This window comes from Salvelinus namaycush, chromosome 35 (genome assembly GCF_016432855.1).
Source record: "Salvelinus namaycush isolate Seneca chromosome 35, SaNama_1.0, whole genome shotgun sequence".
Classification (NCBI taxonomy): Eukaryota; Metazoa; Chordata; class Actinopteri; order Salmoniformes; family Salmonidae; genus Salvelinus; species Salvelinus namaycush.
The window spans coordinates 14348725-14372600 of NC_052341.1; positions in this window are offsets into that span (position 1 = coordinate 14348725).

The window sequence follows — 23876 nt, forward strand, 5'->3', positions numbered from 1 at the left end:
CCAGGTTCGCCGGGGCGCTCACCTGACCTGCGTAGGTAGGATACCGCAAATTGGAGCGCCGTCTGTGTTGGGGTTTAGTTTTTCCTCACATGGCACATTCCATAACGCCAGTAATCGTTCAGTTCAGAACATTAGCGAAAGTGAACGCTGAGGTGCTGTAACCTCCATTACTGATGTTGTTATAGAAGTGATTTAGCTGGGAATAGGGTTTTGAGATGGGTAATTTGATAGGTAATACCATCACGTTAAGTCCATGAAATTGAACAGGTAGGAGGTGTTTAGAGAGGCTGCTGTTCCTGGGATTACTCTTCTGTCCCATGTAATATATACTTTAGATAGGCAACATTGGTTGGGATTACCTTATTGACCCGTGTATATGTAATGTATAGCTACAACATGTGCATGTTAAGATGTGGGTACAGTATAATGAATGGGGACTGACAAGCATCCAGCCAGCCACTGACCTGCTTGACTTACACTGTCATGAAAGACTGTACAATTTATGGTCATTTGGGGTATTATTAATCAATCAAGTTCAATCAAGTTTATTTTATATAGCCCTTCGTACATCAGCTAATATCTCGAAGTGCTGTACAGAAACCCAGCCTAAAACCCCAAACAGCTAGTAATGCAGGTGTAGAAGCACGGTGGCTAGGAAAAACTCCCTAGAAAGGCCAAAACCTAGGAAGAAACCTAGAGAGGAACCAGGCTATGAGGGGTGGCCAGTCCTCTTCTGGCTGTGCCGGGTGGAGATTATAACAGAACTATGCCAAGATGTTCAAAAATGTTCATAAGTGACAAGCATGGTCAAATAATAATCATGAATAATTTTCAGTTGGCTTTTCATAGCCGATCATTAAGAGTTGAAAAACAACAGGTCTGGGACAGGTGGCGGTTCCATAACCGCAGGCAGAACAGTTGAAACTGGAATAGCAGCAAGGCCAGGCGGACTGGGGACAGCAAGGAGTCACCACGCCCGGTAGTCCCGACGTATGGTCCTAGGGCTCAGGTCCTCCGAGAGAAAGAAAGAGAGAAGGAGAAAATTAGAGAGAGCCAAGATTTTCAAAATTTTCATAAATGACAAGCATGGTCAAATAATAATCAGGAATAAATCTCAGCTGGCTTTTCATAGCCGATCATTAAGAGTTGAAAACAGCAGGTCTGGGACAGGTAGGGGTTCCGTAACCGCAGGCAGAACAGTTGAAACTGGAATAGCAGCAAGGCCAGGCGGACTGGGGACAGCAAGGAGTCATCATGCCCGGTAGTCCTGACGTATGGTCCTAGGGCTCAGGTTCTCAGAGAGAGAGAAAGAAAGAGAGAACGAGAGAATTAGAGAGAGCATACTTAAATTCACACAGGACACTGGATAAGACAGGAGAAGTACTCCAGGTATAACCAACTGACCCTAGCCCCCCGACACATAAACTACTGCAGCATAAATACTGGAGGCTGAGACAGGAGCGGTCAGGAGACACTGTGGCCCCATCCGAAGATACCCCCGGACAGGGCCAAACAGGAAGGATATAACCCCACCCACTTTGCCAAAGCACAGCCCCCGCACCACTAGAGGGATATCTTCAACCACCAACTTACAATCCTGAGACAAGGCCGAGTATAGCCCACAAAGATCTCCACCACAGCACAAACCAGGGGGGGGCGCCAACCCAGACAGGAAGATCACGTCAGTAACTCAACCCACTCAAGTGACACACCCCTCCTAGGGACGGCATGAAAGAGCACCAGTAAGCCAGTGACTCAGCCCCTGTAATAGGGTTAGAGGCAGAGAATCCCAGTGGAGAGAGGGGAACCGGCCAGGCAGAGACAGCAAGGGCGGTTCGTTGCTCCAGAGCCTTTCCGTTCACCTTCACACTCCTGGGCCAGACTACACTCAATCATATGACCTACTGAAGAGATAAGTCTTCAGTAAAGACTTAAAGGTTGAGACCGAGTCTGCGTCTCTCACATGGGTAGGCAGACTGTTCCATAAAAATGGAGATCTATAGGAGAAAGCCCTGCCACCCGCTGTTTGCTTAGAAATTCTAGGGACAATTAGGAGGCCTGCGTCTTGTGACCGTAGCGTACGTATTGGTAACATATTCGTACGTATTGGTACGTATTGGTATGTCACGCCCTGGCCTTAGTATTCTTTGTTTTCTTTATGTTTTTTAGTTAGGTCAGGGTGTGACATGGGGAATGTATGTGTTTTTGTAGTGTCTATGTGTAGTGTTTGTGTCAGCACTATTTATATGTATAGCTTCACGGTCGTCAGTTTGTTATTTTGTTAGTTTGTGTATAGTTGTTCGTTTCTTGTTTTTTCTCTCTTCTTTAATAAAAGAAGATGTATTTTGCACACGCTGCGCCTTGGTCCTCTCTCTCACCCAAAGACGATCGTGACATGGTAACATTAACAGTAACATATTCTGAAATGTTTTTCTGTAGCATACTGTAAAGTATGGTGCATTGTGGGAAAATGTGGGAAAGGCAAATAATTGCTGTATTTCGAATGGTACTGTAATTCCACTCCACAGAATACAGTACCGTACCGTATCTTTGGAGCGCCAAAAACCCTTTGACCACTAGTGGGTGTATGGTATTGTTGTTTCTGGCTCATTAACATATTTTGAGGTGTGCCTTGTAAGCGGCTATATTTGTTGCACCCGTGAGTGAGAACACTGTACCAATTTAACTCCTATGTGGTTATAGTGTCCCATCAATTTGTGGAGGGGACCGATTGGAGTGGCCGCAGGTCTTTAATCTTTAATGGTTGGGCGTGTTACCATGTCCAGTTGGTTTGTTTTGCCCTGTAGTTGCTGTCAGTTTGGAAGCCTTTGTTAAGGCCTGTGAAAGTGCAGGTGATATAAGGCACAATATTTGTTAGTATACTGTGATGTGTATACAGTTTACCTAGCAGCCAACCTTCTTGGACTATTCCCTTGTACGTACATTTAGAGTCATCTGAAACCCCTCCCCAATGAATTGTATTCATCCATTAATTAATTTTGATTATGGAAGCGATCACTTTTTTTACAAGACAATTTTACGGTTTTGTACTGTGTGTCATGGCACAGTACCTGCTTTGATAGCATATTTATATTATAGTAGGTGTACTGTAATATGAAATACAGAATGTTACTTGCCGCTGAGCTGCCTATAAGATACTGTCAAATTCACAGTAACACCTATACAGTATAGGACTGTTGTGGAGCTCCCTCCCTTTTCATCTGTCAATCATGTTATTATCCTGTAACAGTGCAGCATGGTGACTGTTGATCTGTCATGGGTGACACACAGCACAGTAATGTCATCATCACAATAAGCCCCAATTTACTCCTGAATGACAGCGCACTAGATGTGAATTGACTGAGTCATTTCCGTTTTGCTGGAACATATTGAGTTCATTGCCATCAAACAAAGGACGGACAGTCACACAATGTATTTGTTTTCCTGTTCTATAGCATTAGTTTGTGCTCTGTTATTTGTCTTTCATTCCCATGAATAAATCATGGTGACATCCATAATTTAGACGAGCCGGAGATTTACACTGCGCTCTTTGTCAGTGAGTTTTGTTTGGTGGCATATTCAATAATTGTTTAATATATCAAATTGACTGGGTGCCTGAGCCTGGTGCTAGGACTCTCCGCAACAATGCTGCTGCTAACCTGTGATGTGGCGGCGGGCACAGCGTCTCACACTAAGACACTCCCAACAGTAGGAAAGACTATACGTGTCCCAAATGGCACCCTATTCCCTTTATAGTGCACTACCTTCGACCAGGGCTCAGCACTATAAAGGAAATGGGGTGCTATTTGGAACAAAACTCTTAAAGGCTCTGCCAGGGAACTTCCCCCCCAGCCTCCCCCTGAACCTATAAATCTCCATTTAGTTATTGGCTAAAACACTTCTTGGAAAAATTTGCCAGCCCAACGTCTGAAGACCCTGGCTATTCAAGTACACTCTTAAGGTTGTTCACAGTGGGGACACTACCCTGCTCTGTTGGCCTCCGCATGCACATGCACGCACGCACGCACACACACACACACACACACACACACACACACACACACACACACACACACACACACACACACACACACACACACACACACACACACACACACACACACACACACACACACACACACACACACACCACCCCTGCTTTTGATTAGCAAACTCTGGTGTGTGCCTACATGTGTTTGTGTTTTAGTTGTTTTGTTTGTGCTAGCACAAATATGTGAATGCATTGGTATACATGCACTTTACAGCAGGGTTCATGAAAAATACACAAACCAAAAAAGCTTTTCTGCATTTAAAAATTGACATCAATATGCCACAGTTGTATAGTTTCTTTGTATATTCACCATCGCACCTCTGAGTTACATTGAAATGCAGCAGCTTGGGGACAAAGCATTGTTTTTCTCTCATCTGAATAATGATTAGCCGTGATAACTCAACGTTGACTTCCTGGCTCAATCCCCAAGAAAATGCAATGCAATAAAATGTGTTCCTTCCTTAGGCATCCATTTACCCAACAGCCATTGTGCTACTCCTGAGTGTGTGACCAAAGGGAATGCGGCGTGCGTGCCAAGTTCCATGTAATGAACTTCTTTCTTTCCTCCATTAAATCCCCTAACTTCATAAACTCAAACTTTTTTTCTGTTAATTCCCCATCCTCATTTTTCTTCACAACGAAACATAACTGTTCCACTGTATGCATATTGTAGTGCATCCAGGTCATTTCAAATGCATTATTCAAATTTATGATTGTAAATGAATCTTTCCAGATTATATGAATGTTGACATTGTTAGATGGTTTATGATGGGAGGGTTTATGATGGGATGGTTTATGATGGGTATATAGAGAGATGAGGTGTGATGATGGGTAATGATGATCGGATGTCAGTATGAATAGAGATGAGGTGTGATGATGGGTAATGATGATCGGATGTCAGTATGAATAGAGATGAGGTGTGATGATGGGTATTGATGGGATGTCCGTATGAATAGAGATGAGGTGTGATGATGGGTAATGATGGGATGTCAGTATGAATAGAGATGAGGTGTGATGATGGGATGTCAGTATGAATAGAGATGAGGTGTGATGATGGGATGTCAGTATGAATAGAGATGAGGTGTGATGATGGGATGTCAGTATGAATAGAGATGAGGTGTGATGATGTGTAATGATGGGATGTCCGTATGAATAGAGATGAGGTGTGATGATGGGTAATGATGGGATGTCAGTATGAATAGAGATGAGGTGTGATGATGGGATGTCAGTATGAATAGAGATGAGGTGTGATGATGGGATGTCAGTATGAATAGAGATGATGTGTAATGATGGGATGTCAGTATGAATAGACATGAGGTGTGATGATGGGTAATGATGGAATGTCCGTATGAATAGAGATGAGGTGTTATGATAGGTAATGATGGGATGGCAGTATGAATAGAGATGAGATGTGATGATGGGATGTCAGTATGAATAGAGATGAGGTGTGAGGATGGGATGTCAGTATGAATAGAGATGAGGTGTGAGGATGGGATGTCAGTATGAATAGAGATGAGGTGTGATGATGTGTAATGATGGGATGTCAGTATGAATAGAGATGAGGTGTGATGATGGGTAAAGATGGAATGTCCGTATGAATATATATGAGGTGTTATGATAGGTAATGATGGGATGTCAGTATGAATAGAGATGAGGTGTGATGATGGGATGTCAGTATGAATAGAGATGAGGTGTGTTGATGTGAATGTACTGACTCACCTGATCCTCTACCACTCATTTGTATATTCATGATTCAACATTATATCTCATCTCCCATTGCTCTCTCTCTTGTCTTTGTCCTCCCTCCACCCCATGGTTGGGGACTCCAATTGAACTCTGGAAAATAAATATGGGTTAGGTCCCATCAAAAGAGCTCCATCAAAAGTAATGTACTAAACTCAGCAAAAAATGAAATGTCCCTTTTTCAGGACCCTGCCTTTCAAAGATAATTCGAAAAAATCCAAATAACTTCACAGATCTTCATTGTAAAGGGTTTAAACACTGTTTCCCGTGCTTGTTCAATGAACCATAAACAATTAATGAACATGCACCTGTGGAACGGTCGTTAAGACACTAACAGCTTACAGACGGTAGGCAATTAAGTTCACAGTTAAGAAAACTTAGGACACCAGAGGCCTTTCTACTGACTCTGAAAAACACCAAAAGGTAGATGCCCAGGGTCCCTGCTCATCTGTGTGAACGTGTCTTAGGCATGCTGCAAGGAGGCATGAGGACTGCAGATGTGGCCAGGGCAATAAATTGCAACGTCCGTACTGTGAGACGCCTAAGACAGCGCTACAGGGAGACAGGACGGACAGCTGATCGTCCTCGCAGTGGCAGGCCATGTGTAACAACACCTGTACAGGATCGGTACATCCGAACATCACACCTGCGGGACAGGTACAGGATGGCAACACCAGGAACACCAGGAACACACAATCCCTCCATCAGTGCTCAGACTGTCCGCAATAGGCTGAGAGAGGTTGGACTGAGGACTTGTAGGCTTGTTGTAAGGCAGGTCCTCACCAGACATCACCGGCAATAACGTTGCCTATGGGCACAAACCCACCGTCGCTGGACCAGACAGGATTGACAAAAAATGTTCTTCACTGACGAGTCGCGGTTTTGTCTCACCAAGGGTGATAGTCGGATTTGCGTTTATCGTCTGGGTCGGTGTGTCACAGCATCGTCGGACTGAGCTTGTTGTCATTGCAGGCAATCTCAACACTGTGCGTTACAGGGAAGACATCCTCCTCCCTCATGTGGTACCCTTCCTGCAGGCTCATCCTGACATGACCCTCCAGCATGACAATGCCACCAGCCATACTGCTTGTTCTGTGCGTGATTTCCTGCAAGATAGGAATGTCAGTGTTCTGCCATGGCCAGCGAAGAGCCCGGATCTCAATCCCATTGAGCACGTCTGGGACCTGTTGGATCGGAGGGTGAGGGCTAGGGCCATTCCCCCCAGAAATGTCTGGGAACTTGCAGGTGCCATGGTGGAAGAGTGGGGTAACATCTCACAGCAAGAACAGGCAAATCTGGTGCAGTCCATGAGGAGGAGATGCACTGCAGTACTTAATGCAGCTGGTGGCCACACCAGATACTGACTGTTACTTTTGATTTTGACCCCCCTTTTGTTCAGGGACACATTATTCCATTTACAGTGAGGTGAAAAATTATTTGATCCCCTGCTGATTTTTCACATTTGCCCACTGACAAAGAAATAATCAGTCTATAATTTTAATGGTAGGTTTATTTGAACAGTGAGAGACAGAATAAAAACAAAAAAATCCAGAAAAACGCATGTCATAAATGTTATAAATTGATTTGCATTTTAATGAGGGAAATAAGTATTTGACCCCTCTGCAAAACATGACTTAGTACTTGGTGGCAAAACCCTTGTTGGCAATCAGAGGTCAGACGTTTCTTGTATTTGGCCACCAGGTTTGCACACATCTCAGGAGGGATTTTGTCCCACTCCTCTTTGCAGATCTTCTCCAAGTCATGAAGGTTTCGAGACTGACGTTTGGCAACTCGAACCTTCAGCTCCCTCCACAGATTTTCTATGGGATTAAGGTCTGGAGACTGGCTAGGCCACTCCAGGACCTTAATGTGCTTCTTCTTGAGCCACTCCTTTGTTGCCTTGGCCGTGTGTTTTGGGTCATTGTCATGCTGGAATTCCCATCCACGACCCATTTTCAATGCCCTGGCTGAGAGAAGGAGGTTCTCCCCCAAGATTTGACGGTACATGGCCCCGTCCATCGTCCCTTTGATGCGGTGAAGTTGTCCTGTCCCCTTAGCAGAAAAACACCCCCAAAGCATAATGTTTCCACCTCCATGTCTGACGGTGGGGATGGTGTTCTTGGGGTCATAGGCAGCATTCCTCCTCCTCCAAACACGGCGAGTTGAGTTGATGCCAAAAGCTCCATTTTGGTCTCATCTGACCACAACACTTTCACCCAGTTGTCCTCTGAATCATTCAGATGTTCATTGGCAAACTTCAGACGGGCATGTATATGTGCTTTCTTGAGCAGGGGGACCTTGCGGGCGCTGCAGGATTTCAGTCCTTCACGGCGTAGTGTGTTACCAATTCAATCAATCAATCAATCAAGTTTATTTTATATAGCCCTTCGTACATCAGCTAATATCTCGAAGTGCTGTACAGAAACCCAGCCTAAAACCCCAAACAGCAAGCAATGCAGGTGTAGAAGCACGGTGGCTAGGAAAAACTCCCTAGAAAGGCCAAAACCTAGGAAGAAACCTAGAGAGGAACCAGGCTATGAGGGGTGGCCAGTCCTCTTCTGGCTGTGCCGGGTGGAGATTATAACAGAACTATGCCAAGATGTTCAAAATGTTCATAAGTGACAAGCATGGTCAAATAATAATCATGAATAATTTTCAGTTGGCTTTTCATAGCCGATCATTAAGAGTTGAAAACAGCAGGTCTGGGACAGGTGGCGGTTCCATAACCGCAGGCAGAACAGTTGAAACTGGAATAGCAGCAAGGCCAGGTGGACTGGGGACAGCAAGGAGTCATCATGCCCGGTAGTCCTGACGTATGGTCCTAGGGCTCAGGTCCTCCAAGAGAGAGAAAGAAAGAGAGAAGGAGAAAATTAGAGAGAGCCAAGATTTTCAAAATGTTCATATATGACAAGCATGGTCAAATAATAATCAGGAATAAATGTCAGTTGGCTTTTCATAGCCGATCATTAAGAGTTGAAAACAGCAGGTCTGGGACAGGTAGGTGTTCCGTAACCGCAGGCAGAACAGTTGAAACTGGAATAGCAGCAAGGCCAGGCGGACTGGGGACAGCAAAGAGTCATCATGCCCGGTAGTCCTGACGTATGGTCCTAGGGCTCAGGTCCTCCGAGAGAGAGAAAGAAAGAGAGAAGGAGAGAATTAGAGAGAGACAAGATTTTCAAAATGTTCATAAATGACAAGCATGGTCAAATAATAATCAGGAATATAAGTCAGTTGGCTTTTCATAGCCGATCATTAAGAGTTGAAAGCAGCAGGTCTGGGACAGGTAGGGGTTCCATAACCGCAGGCAGAGCAGTTGAAACTGGAACAGCAGCAAGGCCAGGTGGACTGGGGACAGCAAGGAGTCATCATGCCCGGTTTGCCGTGACGTATGGTCCTAGGGCTCAGGTTCTCAGAGAGAGAGAAAGAAAGAGAGAACGAGAGAATTAGAGAGAGCATACTTAAATTCACACAGGACACTGGATAAGACAGGAGAAGTACTCCAGGTATAACCAACTGACCCTAGCCCCCCGACACATAAACTACTGCAGCATAAATACTGGAGGCTGAGACAGGAGCGGTCAGGAGACACTGTGGCCCCATCCGAAGATACCCCCGGACAGGGCCAAACAGGAAGGATATAACCCCACCCACTTTGCCAAAGCACAGCCCCCGCACCACTAGAGGGATATCTTCAACCACCAATTTACAATCCTGAGACAAGGCCGAGTATAGCCCACAAAGATCTCCACCACAGCACAAACCAAGGGCGCCAACCCAGACAGGAAGATCACGTCAGTAACTCAACCCACTCAAGTGACACACCCCTCCTAGGGACGGCATGAAAGAGCACCAGTAAGCCAGTGACTCAGCCCCTGTAATAGGGTTAGAGGCAGAGAATCCCAGTGGAGAGAGGGGAACCGGCCAGGCAGAGACAGCAAGGGCGGTTCGTTGCTCCAGAGCCTTTCCGTTCACCAATTGTTTTCTTGGTGACTATGGTCCCAGCTGCCTTGAGATCATTGACGAGATCCTCCCGTGTAGTTCTGGGCTGATTCCTCACCGTTCTCATGACCATTGCAACTCCGCGAGGTGAGATCTTGCATGGAGCCCCAGGCCGAGGGATATTGACAGTTCTTTTGTGTTTCTTCCATTTGCGAATAATCGCACCAACTGTTGTCACCTTCTCACCAAGCTGCTTGGCGATGGTCTTGTAGCCCATTCCAGCCTTGTGTAGGTCTACAATCTTGTCCCTGACATCCTTGGAGAGCTCTTTGGTCTTGGCCATGGTGGAGAGTTTGGAATCTGATTGATTGATTGCTTCTGTGGACAGGTGTCTTTTATACAGGTAACAAACTGAGATTAGGAGCACTGCCTTTAAGAGTGTGCTCCTAATCTCAGCTCGTTACCTGTATAAAAGACACCTGGGAGCCAGAAATCTTTCGGATTAAGAGGGGGTCAAATACTTATTTCCCTCATTAAAATGCAAATCAATTTATACTTTTTTTTACATGCGTTTTTCTGGATTTTTTTGTTGTTACTCTGTCTCTCACTGTTCAAATAAACCAACCATTAAAATTATAGACTGATCATTTCTTTGTCAGTGGGCAAACGTACAAAATCAGCAGGGGATCAAATACTTTTTTCCCTCACTGTATGTTAGTCACATGTCTGTGGAACTTGTTCAGTTTTTGTCTCAGTTGTTGAATCTTGTTATGTTCATACAAATATTTACACATGTTAAGTTTGCTGAAAATAAACGTAGTTGACAGTGAGAGGACGTTTCTTTTTTTGCTGAGGGAATAGGGTGCCGTTCATAGAGTGATGATGCCGGTCATAGTTTTGGTACTAGCGTCACCTGTAGTGTCTGTAGCCCAGTGAGTAATCTTCCTAGCTGAGCTCGCGTCTGTCTCCTTGTAGGCTGATTGAAAAGTGTGGGGTTAGGCTCTAATGTCCTGTATATATGCAGAGTTTAATGTTTCATTTACAACCATTGCAGTTGGAATTGGAAACTGGGGTGTTGCGTGTCATAGAAAACATATTCCATTTTTTTCACCCTCTAAATATTGAAATAAAACCATACATGCAAAAAATAAATCGTATGGATCCCTGGCTATAAAGTCTCAATGTTTCTGTTACACTGAAACAGCAATGATGTGTGGGGTTGAGGGCAATTAGACCTGCAAGGTAAAGAGCTGGCTGGGGGTCTCTCTCTCTCTCTCTCTCTCTCTCTCTCTCTCTCTCTCTCTCTCTCTCTCTCTCTGTCTGTCTGTCTGTCTGTCTGTCTGTCTGTCTGTCTGTCTGTCTGTCTGTCTGTCTGTCTGTCTGTCTGTCTGTCTGTCTGTCTGTCTGTCTGTCTGTCTGTCTGTCTCTCTCTGTGTCTGTGTCTGTCTGTCTGTCTGTCTGTCTGTCTGTCTGTCTGTCTGTCTGTCTGTCTGTCTGTCTGTCTGTCTGTCTGTCTGTCTGTCTGTCTGTCTGTCTGTCTGTCTCTCTCTCTCTCTCTCTCTCTCTCTCTCTCTCTCTCTCTCTCTCTCTCTCTGTCTGTCTGTCTGTCTGTCTGTCTGTCTGTCTGTCTGTCTGTCTGTCTGTCTGTCTGTCTGTCTGTCTGTCTCTTGAGAGACGGGTGGGCGGGTGATGGAATGCTCTGAGGGTGTTTTGCTTTGTTCTTTGTCTCTTCATTCTCCAGGTCGGTATGTGACCAGGACTAGCCTTTTCTAGCACAGTTGAATTGACTTTGACTTATCATTGACGTATTTGCCCAGCTCAGAAACGAGCAGTCTATTTATGAGTGGTGATGTGGATGTGTTGTGTGTGTCGACAACATAACTGTCCTGTATTTCAAGCCAAACCCATGTTGGCCTAACAGTACGCATCAAATGTCCTCATATAATTAGGACTATTAGTGGAGCCACTTAGCACAGGGACCAGAAGAACTAATGAGTCGCTTATCCGGAGCCATGGTCGATAGCGCCATCCATTCGTTACGATCATTCCTTCCTTCCGTCCCGCTACGAATGAAAATCTCCCTAGCTGTCAGTAGAGCGTGGCAGCCACTCATTACCCAGGCTTCATTTACTGACCATGTTCCACCCACTTATGAGATCTTAACTGCAAACACTTCAGCCATTCACAGTCAATGATTCAACACTCAATACGATATTCTCCAATTATTAGACTGCTTTTACTAACGCTCAGACTGAGTGGAGTGGACGGAGTGGAAAATGTGAAAGAGGTTCAATTCAACCTCTGGTTTTGATGGCCTTCTCAAGGTCATTCATCAGATAGACTTTAATTGGCTTTTTTTAAGAGAAGTGTGGTATCTTTGTAATGTTTCTGAAGATCTTGGCCCATAGATTAGTATCTAGACAGCTCTTGCACCACTGAATGAAACCATTTCTGTCACGTGCCGGAGTTAATGTTTCTACTTCCGTTATCGCCAACGGATGATGTGCCGATGACAGCCGGAAAAAATGACCTTGAATCCTGTTCGACAATGGAACACAATGGAAAAGTGCCAGTTGTTGCGTGACAATCGTCTTCAGTGTGGTATGGGGTTCACACTGCGAGGGGAGTCAAACCACCCGATTCTGCTTCTCTGGCTCTCAGAGCAACCAGACTAAATTAGACCCAGGAGAGAGGGAACACTTAGCCACAGCAAACAATGGCACATGTGGAGAGACGTCTGTTTTCTCCGTCTTGAGTGAGAGAAGCCAGTGTGTAGGAGAGAGACAGGTGGAGGGGGGCAGAGAGGGGTGGAGGAGAGAGACATGTGGAGGGGGGCAGAGAGGGGTGGAGGAGGGAGAGAATGGTGGATCTTTCAAGCAAAGCAAACACCTGTGCAAACATGTAATTCAATACCAGTGACAGAACAAGAAAGAGAGAAAGGGGGAGAAAGAGTGGAGGATGATGAAATGGGGACAGGGAGATGGAGTTAGAGAGATGTGGTGGGAGGGTGGATGGAGGGAAGTTGTTAGAGAAAAGAAAATAAGGAGAGAAAGAGTCACAGACAAGGTATAGACCCAATAAAGAGAAATGTGTTGCGAGAAATTGACAAAGAGATTATAATTATATAGTGAAAGATGAATCTGAAAGCCATCAATGGCCAGCAGGGGTGAGAGAGAGGGGTTGAGATGGAATGAATGAGAAAGAGAGAGAGATTGATCAAGTGATTTCTGCAGGCAGTAGGTGAGGATCAGAGAAATAGAGAGAGAAAGATAGAGAGAGAATTCTTCAGTGTTAAATCAACACTGACAGTGTTAAACCGGGTCCACACTTTCCAGTGTTAAATTAACACACTGCTTAGTGTAAAGCCTTATTTGCATATTTCCCAGGGTGCCTTGCCTTTCGAGTAAACACCCATGACTGAATGTGTTAGTGACAGGGACATGGTTGTTGAATTCCTTTATTTTCAGTCCTGTGGCCTTCACCAAGTGTGATCCTAAGGTACTATGTTATTATTAAAATGATATTATTTGACACAGTACAACACCTATTTCATAAGGCCTTATTTAGAGGGTCTATTTTTACCCTATATTACCCTATTTTTTACCCTTACCCTAATACAGTGGCCTGAAAGTCATTATGCTGAGATATGGGAAGACTCAGATATGAGACTACTGGAACAACCATTTCAGATTGGATTTGTTTAGAAAAATGTATCTTATTTACATTTGAGTAGCATAATATTCATTAATCAATCAATGTGCATGCAAAAACATAGATATTGAAACAAACAATTCTAAAAATCTACCTGCAATAGAGCATGCTGGGAAATATGATAATTACGGATGTGGTTTTGGTTCAACACTGGTTACACCAGCAGTGTTAATGTAACACTTGACTCAACACTAGAAATGTTACACTGAAAAATCAACACTAGGTAACGCTGGCCAATTTGCTGTGTGTACACTTGTTAACGCGGAGCAGGGTCTGGGTCATTTGTATGGATAGGGTACTGCTCCCTCTCTCCCACAGCACAGTGGTGTGTGTGTAGTGTGTGGTGAGTGTGTGTGTGTGTGTGTGTGTTTGTTGCTCACCCCCACCCTCCTACCCTACCACCATGGGTATTTCTCTCACGTTCAGGCCAGCACGCCTTTGTCTGATCTGGGCTTCGACTTCCCTCATCCCCTGGGGGATCACCATATCTAATACAGCTCAGTTGGGCTTTTTTCTTCTACATTTTTGCTTGTCGACATGAGAAATACTGTGTTAAGTTTTCTACCCCGAGGGGGAGAACGAGAGGAGGAAAAAAAGATGGAAAACTGCTCAACCAGTGACTTCATACATTACTAGACCTATAACTCGCAGCAACAACCTTCCACACACGCACCGCACGCACATGCGCACACACACACACACACTGCTTATAACCCCCACCAATCGAGTGGTTCTGCTTTTCAACCTGGACAGGCGTGTGTTTGGCTTCAGCCCCTAGCTAGCTAACAGCACAGTGTTGCTGCCTGCCTGATGCTATTGGATTATCGATTGCAATCACCAGCAGTAATTTGCCAGGGAGGAAGGGGTGGGGTTGTGATTAAATACCCCCCCCCCCCCGCGTGGTGGCAGCTAGGGGAATGCATGCTGGGACACACACACAGACGCACACAGGCAGGCAGGCCGAGCTCCCTGCCATCCAGGATCTCTACCAGGAGGTGTCAAAGGAAGGCCCTAAAAATTGTCAAAGACTCCAGCCACCCAAGTCATAGACTGTTCTCTCTGCTACCACACAGCAAGCAGTACCGAATCACCAAGTCTGGATCTAACAGGACCCTGAACAGCTTCTACCCCCAAGCAATAAGACTGTTAAATAGTTAACCAAATAGCTACCCAGACAATCTGCATTGACCCCCTTTGGCACAAACTCTCTTGACTCATCACATCCTGTTGCCTAGTCACTTTATTCCTAGTTGTATGTACATATCTACCTCAATGACCTCGTACCCCTGCACATCGCCTCGGTACTGGTACCCTGTGTATACAGCTAAGTTATCGTTACTCATTGTGTATTTATTCCTTGTGTTATTATCTTTCTATCTTTCTATTATATTTTTATTTTTCTCTCTACATTGTTGGGAACGGCCTGTAAGTATTCACCTATTGTTTACGAAGCATGTGACAAATAAAATTTCATTTGATTTGATACACACACACACTGTTACAATGAGCTGGAGGGCTTGCTGTGTGCAGGTGTCTCATTGAGGATGGTGTTTGTGTTTATGGGTGCCTGTCTGAATGCCCCTGTGTCCTAGAATAAGATACAATCTGTAGGGAGCTCATTTAGTACATGTATTTGCGCCCGGTGTAATTTATTTTCTATGTATGAATACGGCATGTTATAATACAGTGCCTTCAGAATGTATTCACACCCCTTGACTTATTTCACATTTTGTTGTGTTATAGCCTGAATTTTAAATGGATTAAATATATGTTTTCTCACCCATCTACACACAATACCTCATAATGACAAAATTAAAACCTTTTTTTGAAATCTTTGTAAATGTATTGAAAATGAAATACAGGAATATCTCATTTACATAAGTATTACCCCTGAGTCAATACTTTGTAGAAGCACCTTCAGCAGCGATTACAGCTCTGAGTCTTTTTTGATAAGTATGTAAGACACCTAGGTTGTGCAACATTTGCCAATTATTCTTTTCAAAATTCTTCAACCATTTTCAGGTCTTGCCATAGATCTTCTAGCAGATTTAAGTCAAAATTGTAACTCGGCCACTCAGGAACATTCACTGTCTTCCTGGTAAGCAACTCCAGTGTAGATTTGGCCATTCATTTCAGGTTATTGTCCTGCTGAAAGGTGAATTCATCTCCCAGTGTCTGGTGGATAGCAGACAACCAGGTTTTCCTCTAGGTTTTTCCATTCCATTTCTTTTTTATCCTGAAAAACTTCCCAGTCCTTAACGATTACAAGCATACCCATAACATGATGCAGCCATGACTATGTTTGAAAATATGGAGCGTGGTACTCAGTGATGTGTTGTATTGGATTTGCCCCAAACATAAGACTTTGTATTCAGGACAAAAAGTTAATTGCTTTGCCACATTTTTTTGCAGATTTACCTTAGTTCCTTATTGCAAACATGATGCATGTTTTGGAATATTTTTATTCTATACAGGCCTCCTTTTCACCCTCAATTAGGTTAGGATTGTGGAGTAACTACAATGTTAATTATCCATCCTCAGTTTTCTCCTATCACAGCCATTAAACTCTGGCCTCAAGGGGAAATCCCTGAGCAGTTTCCTTCCTGTCTGGCAACTGAGTTAGGAAGGACGCCTGTATGTTTGTACTGACTGGTTGTATTGATACACCTTCGAAAGTGTAATTAATAACTTCACCATGCTGAAAGGGATATTCAGTGTCTGCTTTTTTATATTTACCCATCTACCAATAGGTGTCTTTCTTTGCGAGGCATTGGAAAACTCTCCCTGGTCTTTGTGGTTGAATCTGTGTTTGAAATGCACTGCTTGACTGAGGTTTCGTACAGATAATTGTATGTGTGGGGTACAGAGACGAGGTAATCATTCAAAAATCTTGTTTAACACTATTATTGCACATAGAGTCCATTCAACATATTATGTAACTTGTTAAGCAATTTTTTACTCATTAATGTATTTAGGCCTGCCATAACAAAGGGGTTGAATACTAATTGATTCAAGACATTTTAATTTAAATATTTTATAAATGTGTTGTTTTTTTAAAATGGAAAAACATAACTCCACTTTGACATTATGTGGTATTGTGTGCAGGCAAAAAATTTATTCAAAATAATAATATATATTGAATCCATTTTAAATTAATTCTGTAACACAACAAAATGTGTAAAAAGTCAAGGGGTGGGACTACTTTCTGAAGGCGCTGTGTGTGCCTGTGTAGGTCACATAGAGATCATAGAATTATGCTCTATATGAAAAGTTTCATTTCAAAATGCTACAGTATATATCCATTTTCAGAAATGTTGGTAAAAAAAAGCTTTTATTGTTTAAAGAAATTATGAAAGAGATTGGTGTGTTATTTCAATGTCTAATCATGGCATGGGGGTTTTCAATGACAGACATACAGTATTTGTTTAAAATCTATCACTTGATGGTTTCATTTCAGAGACAAATAATCATGTTTTGCAAAAGTAAGTAGCACTGCTAGGTTTTACACAGTCAAATATAACAAATTACTAAATGTTTTATATAGAAATGTACAAATGATACATGTACAAAATTACACATGTAATAAAAATAATTATAATACAGTAGTATGAGATCTGTATGTAAAACATTTGCTTTTGAAATTTTTGTAATTTAGCAGATGCTCTTGTCCAGAGTGACTTACAGTAAATGCATTCATCTTAAGATAGCTAGCTGAGGCAACCACGTATCACAGTCAAATATACAGGATACAAACATTCCAGCTTAACAATGGATATATAGTGTAAAAAATAACAAACTAAAAATTTAGAAATCATTTCTGATGACAAAACACAAATGTGAAAAATTTGTGGATAAAGCGTTTTGGAAATAAACACATCATACAGTATGTAATTCTATGCTAGGTCACCTGTATAGAGGGACTCCCTGCCTCTCTCCATACGTACTATTCTGGACTGTACATCCCTACTGTATTATAATATGGTACCATACTATAGCTCTGACTGCCTAGCGAACTGTTATTAGAGCTGTGCTTGTGTCAGCTAACTTGACTGTACCATATAGACTTTGCTGCGTATGTACAGATCGTTTTAATCTAAGTTGAGAAATAACCTTACAATATTTTCATCAGGTCTACTCCAGATGAATAGGATCCTGTTCATACCACTTTGGGTGCGTTCGTAAATTCACTCTGGCTCTCTACTCCGATTTCAGAATACTCCCGTCTGAGTGTGCCAGAGCGCAGAATAACTGATGAATTTTCGAACGTTCAACACACCTTTAGCCAGTTAGCTTGGGTGCTGACTGTCGTTGTTATGTCAGAACGCTGGGATCAACCCTACTCCTCGGCCAGAGCGGCCAGTGTGCGCTCTGAACTCTCCGAGAGCGAAACGCTCTGAATTTACAAACGGACAATCTGACAATGCTCTGAGCGCACTCTGGCACTCCAGAGTGAATGTACGCACCCTTAATCACATTCATTTAGTAAAAGTAGAACATATTTGAGCCATTTGAAAGCGTGTCATAATAAATAGATGAGAACACCAAGTGTCATGTATGAAAAGAGACAGTGGCTTTCCAATTTACTAAACGAGGCCTTTGGCCACCTCATATGTGGAGGAGATGAGAACATTGTGGCGTGCAAGTGTTTAATGTCTCTGTGAACTGTTCTCACACACTGTGTAATGGGACCCAAGAAATACATTCTGCATGGGCTTAAACATACAGAGTTTACTCTACATCCATACTGTATGTGTGTGTATCTGCAGTATGTCAGAAAGTGTGTGCATGTCATGAGATAACATGAAGTTGTCCAATGCAGCTTGACTCCGAGGGCATAGAGAAATGCTCCACTCTTAGGTGACTCATACATTCCAATTGGCAGCCATTATACAGATGACAGAAACAGAGGTGGTGTCAGAGAGAGAGAGGGGTGGCAGAGAGAGAAATAAAAAAATAGTTGCAGAGAGAGAGAGCGAGAGGGAGAGAAAGAGGCAGAGGGGAGAGAGAAAAATAGGTATAGAGTGGGAGAGAGTTTGCCTCTGTTTCTCTCCTCATCTCTCCAGCAGGCCTCCAGCCAGCTCTTTACCCTGCAGGTCTAATTGCCCTCAACCCCACACATCATTGCTGTTTCACTGTAAAAGAAACATTGAAACTTTATCGGTGGGGATCCATAACAGCTTTTTTTTGCCTATTAGGTTTCACTGCAATATTTAGAGCCTCCATAAATACAGTATATTGCAGTAGAGGAGAGGGAAGCCATCAAATGGCCATTACGGAGACACTTGGCTTCATCAGCTAGATAGACGGCTACAGCAAACTGAGATTACTATGGCTGAAACAGAACCTTGAACCTTCAGAAAAAAAGAACCACGTTCACATGACCCACTTCAATCACCTTGCAGTGAGATTAGATTTTAAAAAATACTATTCCTCGGCGCTAAAGCTGTTCCATACTGGAATATGGAGAGTAATAGGGTGCACCCTCCTCTCATCCTCCCACCCTTCCTCCTCAGTCTGCGGCAGCCTGCAGGTCATGGATGGGCTGGGTCCGTTCATCACACCGGTCCCTGGTAGCCTCAGCCACGGCATGACAGACAGAGCCCAGAGTGTTTAGTATACAGCCTGTGTTCTCTCATTGTTCACAAGGAGTCACAAGGTCAACAAGTTCCTCCCTGATAGACTCAACATGGCAGTATAAGCCAAGAACCACCAGCATGTTTATCCCACCATAAAGTGGCCTGATAAATTGGCCTACGGGTTGCACATTCACACACACACACACACACACACACACACACACACACACACACACACACACACACACACACACACACACACACACACACACACACACACACACACACACACACACACACACACACACACACACAAGGACACACAAACGCTGAGGAAAGAGGGCACATACTGTTGATACTCATCCAAGGGTCTGTCTATAAAAAAAGTTCAACAGAGAGTTGAAGTGTTTACCTTCTTAAACGATCATCAGAGTTTTTCTTAGTTGTCTAAGTGCGAAATAATGATGTATGCGTTTATTTTAATTTAACGAGCAAACAGACCTCTTGAAATAAACAGAGGGAACAAATGAGGAATTAAAGACGAGGGAAAGAGGGAGAGAAAGAGAAACAGATGGCATTTCACGTGTGTCAATTAGAGCGATGTTGTTTCCTGTAGATGCACTCAGAGAGAGAGAGAGAGAGAGAGAGAGAGAGAGAGAGAGAGAGAGAGAGAGAGAGAGAGAGAGAGATGAGGTGTTGCTAGATCATTTCTCAAAGTGTTGAAAACACAGGGACCAGTTTCTTAAAACTTCATCTCATATCCTCATATGTCACAGCCAGTCAGGGCTGTAAATGGCGCCCTATTCCCTATGTAGTGCACTCCTTTTGACCAGGCCCCATAGGGATCTGGTCAAGCGTAGTGCACTATATAGGGTATAAGATGCTATTTGGGATACACATTTGTATTTCACAGCTCACATAGTTATTTTATTACCCTCGACATGTGGACTATATTATTATATTATAGTTCATATTATAGTTTGCCCATAAATAAACATCTACAGGGACATGCTGATAATGCTACAATGTGACTCACAGGCTTTTAATGCCAGAGAACCGAGAAATGTTCATTAAGGAGCACATCTAACAGGATAATTAACAGGTTTTTAATGATTAAAACTAAATCAGGGCATTCATCTTGTGCATGGCGGCAGGAGTGGCATTTCCATTTCTTTTGTAAAATGATTTTTAAATTATTTTTGCAGCTCATATGTTTTCATGGCCTGCCTGTATTGGCTCCTATAGCTGGTATGCCAGTAGAGGAAGAGGATGAGAGGTCAGAAGAGAAGCAAAGGGTAGATAGTCCGATAATGAGCCTCTCCTTTACATGTCAGAGTAAAATAAACATGAGTCATGTGTTCTGCTCTCTCCCTCCCTTCTCTACCCCTTCTTTTCCCCTGCCTCTCTCTCTTCATCTCTCCCTTCTCTACCCCTTCTTTTCCCTGCCTCTCTCTCTTCATCTCTCCCTTCTCTACCCCTTCTTTTCCCCTGCCTCTCTCTCTTCATCTCTCCCTTCTCTACCCCTTCTTTTCCCTGCCTCTCTCTCTTCATCTCTCCCTTCTCTACCCCTTCTTTTCCCCTGCCTCTCTCTCTTCATCTCTCCCTTCTCTACCCCTTCTTTTCCCTGCCTCTCTCTCTTCATCTCTCCCTTCTCTACCCCTTCTTTTCCCCTGCCTCTCTCTCTTCATCTCTCCCTTCTCTACCCCTTCTTTTCCCCTGCCTCTCTCTCTTCATCTCTCCCTTCTCTACCCCTTCTTTTCTCCTGCCTCTCTCTCTTCATCTCTCCCTTCTCTACCCCTTCTTTTCCCCTGCCTCTCTCTCTTCATCTCTCCCTTCTCTCCCCCCTGTCCTCCCTTTCTCCCCATACCCCACTTCCTCTCTCTCTCCCTCTTCTCTTTCTCTCATTCCCCCAATCCTTATTACAGATGAGAAACGTCATCTTTTATTAATGACCCCGTTAATGAAACAGGGACGACTTCCCTTTTGTCAGGGACAAAAGTTTCCGGCAATTAATTAATTTTCCACAATTAAAGCAGAAAAAAAGATTAGAAGGCCCGTAAGAGTATTTAGCTTGGAGTCCCCTGGTGCAGTGGTTTCTTTATACAGTAAAAGCTTTAGTTCCCTATGGGGATTTGCCTTGCGGGCTCCACTCTTGGAGATACTGTTACGAAACTAATAACTATCCTTTTTTGCTGCACTCATTATGTCTCTGGCTTTTAGGCCTTGCTAACTGGTCTGTAACCTGCTTTAAGATGTCAGAAATCAGCAGATGAGGACCGTGTTGTATGTGCATCAGCAGAACTCTGTCTTGAAGAAAAGGAAATACATAAAGGCATGCCCAACTAAAGGTTGAGAGGTTTCCTGCCACCACAATGCTCTTGATCGCTCACACCTGAGGAATCATCAAGGCTTCCTGCCACCACACTGCTCTTGATCGCTCGCACCTGAGGAATCATCAAGGCTGACTGGCAGAACACAGCCCTTGCCCGGTTGGTGCTGCCACCTGGGGATGTAGTGTGGAAGTGCATCATGGCAGTCTGTTTGTCTATGTCGTAACACTAACCTTCCCCCATATCATAACAATATCTAGTCCTTATCTTGTCCATGTCTACTAGGAGAGAGAGAGAGAGAGAGAGAGAGAGAGAGAGAGAGAGAGAGAGAGAGAGAGAGAGAGAGAGAGAGAGAGAGAGAGCTTCCGTCAGGGCTAGTTACAGTACATGTTCTCCGTATAGATTCACTGTCCCCCAGGTTCACACACGCACAGTATGTTCTCAAAGGTCAAAGTGCATCATGCATGGTGTATCAGATGAGTTCTCAGGCATGTTCTCTAGTTAGGCCTTCAGCCACACCCTGCAATGGAACACTGCTGCCATCTCATCCTGCACTGTTCACAACACTGGAACAGACAGCTGGAGTAAACCCTCAAGTGATAGCAGACCCAGATATGTACGCTGGCCAAGTCCCAATTAGCTGGGCTAAAGAGGAGTCTAGTTACACCCCTGGAACTCTCTCTGTGTGGTGGCCCATTCACAAACTCCCTCTGTGGCACATAACACACTAGGGCTGTGATGGTAATTGAAGAACTTTGTAACTGACGGTTATGGATGAAGTCATGTAAATAAAATAACCGTCAAAACCGTTTAAATAGGCCTACATTCATTTTAAGATATATATATATATTTTTTTTTTAATAAACTTTCTTTTCAAGTAGATATACTTTACCTAATTTACTAATGATTATAAGCAGTTGTTTTGATAAGGTAGTCTGTCTATTAAACTGTCTACATATCCTCTTTCAAATACTGCTCCTCACAGTATTAGAAAAGTCTTTCCAACACTCTCCCCCTCGATTATCAGCTTCGCTGATAAATAGGCTATGGACATGTTGCGTGTATTTTCTTCTACACTGAAAAAATATATAAAAACAACATGTAAAGTATTGGTCCCATGTTTCATGAGCTGAAATAAAAGATCCCAGAAATGTTCCATATGCACAAAAAGCTTATTTCTCTCAAATGTTGTGCACAAAATGTTAGTGAGCATTTCTCCTTTGCCAAGATAATCAATCCACCTGACAGGTGTGGCATATCAAGAACTTAATTAAACAGCATGATCATTACACAGGTGCACCTTGTGCTGGGGACAATTAAAGGCCACTCTAAAATGTGCAGTTTTGTCACACTTCACAATGCCACAGACGTCTCAAGTTTTGAAGGAGCATGCAATTGGCATGTTCACTACAGGAATGTCCACCAGAGCTGTTGCCAGAGAATTGAATGTTAATTTCTCTACCATAAGCTGCCTTCAACGTTGTTTTAGATAATTTGGCAGTACGTTCAAACAGCCTCACAACCGCAGACCACATGTAACCACGCCAGCCCAGGACCTCCACATCCGGCTTCTTCACCTGTGGTATCGTCTGAAACCAGCCAACCGGACAGCTGATGAAACTAAGAGTATTTATGTCTGTAATAAAGCCCTTTTATGGGGAAAAACTCATTCTTATTGGCTGGGCCTATGCCCTCCCAGGCCCACCCATGACTGGGCGATTGGGCTTAATTTATTTATTTCAATTGACTGATTTCCTTATATGAACTGTAACTCTAAATTTTTGGAAATTGTTGAAATTGTTGCATGTTGCGTTTATATTTTTGTTCGGTATATTTTCAATTATTATAGCATAGCTGTCTCCTTCTGACTATAGCATAGCTGCCCCCGTCGGACTATAGCATAGCTGTCTCCTTCATACTATAGCATAGCTGTCTCCTTCAGACTATAGCATAGCTGCCCCCGTCGGACTATAGCATAGCTGTCTCCTTCATACTATAGCATAGTTGTCTCCTTCATACTATAGCATAGCTGCCCCCGTCAGACTATAGCATAGCTGTCTCCTCCATACTATAGCATAGCTGCCCCCGTCAGACTATACCATAGCTGTCTCCTTCATACTATAGCATAGCTGCCCCCGTCAGACTATAGCATAGCTGTCTCCTCCATACTATAGCATAGCTGCCCCCGTCAGACTATAGCATAGCTGTCTCCTTCAGACTATAGCATAGCTGCCCCCGTCGGACTATAGCATAGCTGTCTCCTTCATACTATAGCATAGCTGCCCCCGTCAGACTATAGCATAGCTGTCTCCTTCAGACTATAGCACAGCTGTCTCCTTCATACTATAGCATAGCTGCCCCCGTCAGACTATAGCATAGCTGTCTCCTTCATACTATAGCATAGCTGTCTCCTTCATACTATAGCATAGCTGCCCCCATCAGACTATAGCATAGCTGTCTCCTTCATACTATAGCATAGCTGTCTCCTTCATACTATAGCATAGCTGTCTCCTTCATACTATAGCA